At 43.5% G+C, this 5,582-nt stretch overlaps 1 long non-coding RNA gene across 1 annotated transcript in view; it reads right to left on the bottom strand.

The window, feature by feature from the left end:
- Positions 1-315: 315 nt before the first annotated feature.
- The window catches only part of LOC121916656, a 30,295-nt gene continuing 25,028 nt past the window's right edge, over positions 316-5,582 (bottom strand). Inside the window, exon 3 of the long non-coding RNA XR_006100892.1 lies at positions 316-436. This is a non-coding gene — a long non-coding RNA (uncharacterized LOC121916656). The remainder of the gene's footprint in view (positions 437-5,582) is intronic.

Genomic DNA, 5,582 nt, shown 5'->3' on the forward strand with positions numbered 1-5,582 from the left:
CTCAGGTAGTTTCCAGATAGTGGATGACGCACACCCCAACTCCGCCTCCAGGGTGTCGTGATAGCGCACAACGCTTCACATGCGCGCAGCATCTTGGTGCTCCTCTGGCACTGCGTCCAAATGATACAGCGCCAAAGGAGCACCTTAAAGCTGTAGCGCCACAGCTATCACACCCTTTCCAAGGTTAATATGTAGACTAATATGTAAACTACACCAATATGTAGACCCAGAGGATTAACTCCAAGGGCATGTGGGCCTTCACTGAAGAAATTTTGCCCAACCAGTGTTGGAAGAGGAATATTTGCTGACCTGTGGGGGTGAGTCCTCTACTGCTGAGCATCAAGAAGGTAGGGAGTCACACTTGGATTGCAGAACTGAGTCCAGATCAGATTTATGGCTTGTCAAAACCTTCAAGTCGCCTTATATCTTTATGATTCTGTAACAAAAAAAGCCAAGCACTACATAGATTTCTTGGTTGAGGTTTCCTGGTAGTTCTACTCCAAAATACATAAATAAATAAAAATGACCTTTTCCCAAGTTTCCTGCAACAACGGAGGGATCGATGAGATGATTTGCAGTTCTAGGATGAGATGTTTCTATGGTAGGCCACATGGGGAGAGGTCTTCTCTGACCATCTTTCTGCTCTGCCATACCCAGGAGATATTCTTGCATTCTGCACACATTCGAAATTTTACCCAGTCAATGGCAGGGGGGAAGGCATTCATTCTGAGACAGCATTTTTTCCCCCTTCCAAAAAAGCACAACCCCAGAGACAACAACCAGGGAAGATGTTGATGTAATTACTTGAAGGAGTATAAAAACCTTGAGTCTTTCTGTCCGCCAAATGTCAGGGAACTAATTATGCTCCATTGTGGCACTCCGGGTTGATATTGTCAGCTATTCTTAGCTCTAATCCTCTAACATAGAGGCTTGATGGGCCGCCTGAGATATCCCCTTCAGCGCCTGCCTCGCAACTCGTGTCAATCATGCTTGCCAAGGAAGAACATGCACGCTACAAAGGCCCTGGCAGTGTTGTGGTATTAGGCATCCGACTGAACAGCTTTTAATCTCGTGTACACCTTAAGAAAACATCGGTTTGGCCTACCAGGGCTCAAGAGACCTGGATGGGACCCTGCATGTTGGGGGAACAAAGGAATATGAGCTCATCTCTGTGATGGGACTGACATGAAACCCTTAAGACATGTCAAGATGATGGCAGCCCAGAGATCTTTGCTGCATTAAGGAAGAGGCAACTAAGGCACACACCTATGGAAAGAAAGATGATGAGCTGCCATGAATGCAGAGCAGTAGGCGCTCTCTTTCAGCGCAGAAAAGCTACAGGGAGGGGGGTCAAAATCCCATTGAGTCCCAACTGGATTAGACCCCTGGAATGAATGGGAATTTGTAATACTTCTGTGATTCAAGAGAGGTAGTTGACTCAGGACTAACTACAGTGGGCCCTTGGTATCTGCTGAGGTCTGGTCCCAGAACCCCCCCCCCATGGATATCAAAATCTGTGGATGCTTAAATCCCATAAAATACAATGGCAGAGTAAAATGGTATCCTTTATATAAAATGGAAAAATGAAAGATTGCTTTTTGGAATTATTATTTTTTTAAATATTTTCAAGTCATGGATAGATGAATCCATGGATGCAGAGGGCCAATTGTGTGAGGTTTAGGAAATATATTCAGGGGGTAGCCGTGTTGGCCATATAGCTAAGTACAATAACATCCAAAAATCCTAAATCGTAAAAAGAGAGCCAACAGGCTGGGGCTTTCCTATTTGGGGTTTCTAGCATTTTTTTTTTTAAAAAACTGGGACTATAGTTGGCATGTTTTACCAAAACAGCACCTCAAATTTTCCTAATGCAAAAGCATAGAGACTTCTCTTGAGCGATTCAATGTTCTCTCTGCCTAACAAAGAGATTTGTGATCTCAGAAAAAGTAGAGACATCTTGGATCTCAGAAGAAGTACCTCTTTGTATTGCTAATGGGATTTAAAATTTATCTCCTGGACTTTGGAGTACTTTGTTCCCAGTGCCAAATAGCCAGAAGGAGGAGGGACCCGCTTGCATAGATACGTCACCAAAGAACATCATCAACACCACTTTGAGAAAATGCAAGCCTGTAAGCAGAATCATCATTTTATATTTTTTTTCTCCTATATCATTTTAAAAACTTTTGCCTGATGAAGAAGCCAGTAAGCTTCGAAATCTTGCATTGTGCTTTTTGTGCATTTGGTTGGACAAATAAAGATATAATTGTTTTGTGGATTGAGTGGCAAATCCCATATTGTAATATGGGATTTAGGTGTTGGACAACAATTCCCAGAATACAGTGATGGAATGGTCAGTGGCCATGCAGACTGGGGGATTCTGAGAATTGCAGTCCAGAAAAGTAACATTCAAAGCTTAGCTCTCTCTTGTTATCAAGTTTTCTGGGGAGATAGCTGACTTCCTCTTCAACTGTAAATCTATATTGGGCTTCTTTGTGTCTTGTAGAATCACAGAACTGGAAGGACCTTGGCGGTTCTTGTGGGCTATAAATCTCTATTAGGCTTCTCCTGTGCAATTAAATCATAGAGTTGGAAGGACCTTGGCGGGTTTGGTGAGCTATAAATCCATGCTGGGTGTATACAGGTGTCATCCAGTCATAGAGCTGAAAAGACCCGGGAGGTTCTTGAATGCTGTAAATCTATACTGGGTCTCTTTCAGTGTCACTACAGAATCATAGAGTTGAGAGGCCCTTGGAAGATCTCAAGGGCTGTAAATCTTCATTGGATGACTATGCTTCACTGAACAATGCACTCCAAGTAGATGGACTTGTTCTTGGTGATCACTGTCACAATTTTGTTTCAAAGCTGCCCAGGCCTTCGTAACCCAGTAGGACAAATATTTTATCACAGTCAGAACTTTATGTGATAGAGCCTTATGAAGATGTGCTTGCCAGCCAACCTCAAAGATTCTCCCCATGGTATAGCCTTTTAAAGAGACCACGAGGTTCTTCAGCAATATTGCCAAGATTTAACCTTTGTCGTTCTCGGAAAAGCCATCACTGCTCTCCATTTTCAAACAGGGCCTTCAGCTTACTTGGAGGGAAGGTACAAAGGGATCCTATCCAGCCATAAACTGATTTTCCGGCTAGCCCATCCATTGCTTTTATTTCGGAAGAAATGGTAGGCAAACACTGTGCATGGTCTTATAAAAAGCAGTAATTCTGTAGCTCAGATTGGGTTTTCCCCTGAATTTCTTCTATCAAAAGGTTATGATGGGTCCGCTTCCTTTTTAAAGCAGAGGTTATAGCCTGGCAAATAGATATGGCCAAGGTGGCAAACAACAGATCAAATAACCTATATGCTGAGCTGTCAGCCATTCCTAACTAGGCGGCACAATATCTTTCACGCTCATCCTCTTACCAGCTTTGGGTTTACTTGACTAAATGCCTATTAATAGTATCCCAATGAAGGAAGCAGAGGAAAGATTTCACAAAGGAGATTACTGCACGACTGAGCTTTTGCACCGTATTCGCGCAATTCCTTTAATGGAATTACAATGGTATCAATAGCGTTATTAAAACACTTCCTTCCACATTGCCAGTTAATCACACGACAGTCCTTGTTTTGTGTTGAAAGTGTACAATATCTCTTTTCCGCACACCCAGCACTATACCCCTAGCCACTGCTCCTTCTTTTTTCTCTTTTGCACATGCACCTTTTTTAAAAAAAGTTTTTTTAACCTGAAATCTTGCAGCAACACGATTAGAGCCACAATCGTGAGATTCTTTGGTCTCCTCTCATTTGCAGTGATTTGTGATTTTGGAGTTGTGTGTGGTTGTTTTAGGTTTTAGGATGGGGGATTCTATAGACAGCAACACGCTTTCATCTCTTGCATCCAGTGAAACTGAAGTTTCTTTGGGGAAACCTTACGTTGGCTTACATGTGTGTCACTTTAAATGTACACTATGTGCCCTGAGAACCTAAAAAATCGCTTACACAGAAATGGGAAATATCACAGCAGTTTATCACAAACTGTTGAAATTGTGCACTGCTAAATTTAAATAAAATATATGCAGCGATACAAATCGTACAATCTCACTGATTTTGGGGAAAGCATCCTTCCTTATACTGACAACAAAAGTTGTGTGGCATAACAGAAGTGAGGAGAACGGTTAATGACATGCCTACTTTCACAATGTGGACTTCACCATCTTCACCGGAAATTGAATCTCGAGTCACATTTTGTTCAAAAGTAGGCCTCTCTTTGGCCAAAAAAAATAAAAATAAAATAAAATAAAATAAAATAAAAAAAAAGTTAGGGGGGATTTGGTGGCCAAAAAAATAAAATCAAATCAATTTTTGAAGAGTTTGGGGTCCCATGTAGGACCAAGTGGTTGCCTAATGCTTGACACTGGCCCAGCCCTGATGTGAAGAAAGGCATTACTGACCCAAGTTTAACAACACTGATGTCTGGTTCCATAGGCAGAACATTTATGGAATTAGCCCACATTAAAATGTTCCCCCCTTGCTTTCCCCCTTCCCACTGTCAATCACAACATCCGCTGTTTTGTTTTTTAAAATTTTTGGAAAGTGCCACGAAAAACCCCGAGGCGCTGCCAGTCTCACTTCCGATAGGCAAAATGCAGCACATTCTAGCATGCACTGGTCTCCGTGTGGAAAATTAAATGTCTTTTCCCAAGAGGCTGCTGGGACATCAGCTCAAGGATAGAGGCAGGTTTCCAAAATTTGATTGCATCAGTCAGAAAGTTAAGAACATGATGAGGAGGAGAAGGGGGGGGAAAGAGAGAGAGAGAGAGAGAGAGATCTTCCCTCAGGGTGGAGTGAAATGGAGAGACCCAGGTCTTGTTCAAACAGGGTGCACAGCTTTGTTCATGGGACAGATACAGAGAGATTGCAGCTTGCCAGAACCAGCATCCTCGAGGGAAACTGTTGCAGGTAGAGGACTGGTAGGTGAGTCTAGGTAACCCAATACACCCACATCTCTAGCCACCACCAAGCATTCCTATCTCCCACCCCACTGGCAAAAGGCATCCTTTCAAGAGAAGGCACAGAGAACAGTCAAGGGATCCTAGAATCCTGGAATCCTAGAGTTGGAAGAAGCCCAAGTGCTATCCAGTCCAACCCCTTGCTTGCCATGAAGGAAGACACAAAGCGCTCCCAACAGATGGTCATCCAGTTTTCTGCTTAAAAACCTCCCAAGAAGGAGACTTCACCACCCTCCAAGGCAGCATTTTCCACTGTCAAACAGCTCTTGCCATCAGGAAGTTCTTTCTAATGTTGCGGCAATGTGGTGACTGGAGCATTGGACTATGACTGGAATCTGGAGACCAGGGTTCAAATCCCTCTACTCAGCCATGGAAACCTACTGGGTGAATGGGGAAAGCCTCAGCCTCAAAGGAAGGCCAAGGTAAACCCCCTCTGAACACATCTTCTGGCCTGGGAGGGAGTGAAAGGACAGGCCCAACGCCATTGGGCCTGAAGAGGAAGAGCCCTCCTCTCCATCCTTCCAACTGTCATCTTTCAGCCTGTGAGGTAGAGAATAGGCTGGCCCAGCTCCATCAGGG

Source organism: Sceloporus undulatus, chromosome 10 (assembly GCF_019175285.1).
Source record: "Sceloporus undulatus isolate JIND9_A2432 ecotype Alabama chromosome 10, SceUnd_v1.1, whole genome shotgun sequence".
Taxonomy (NCBI): domain Eukaryota; kingdom Metazoa; phylum Chordata; class Lepidosauria; order Squamata; family Phrynosomatidae; genus Sceloporus; species Sceloporus undulatus.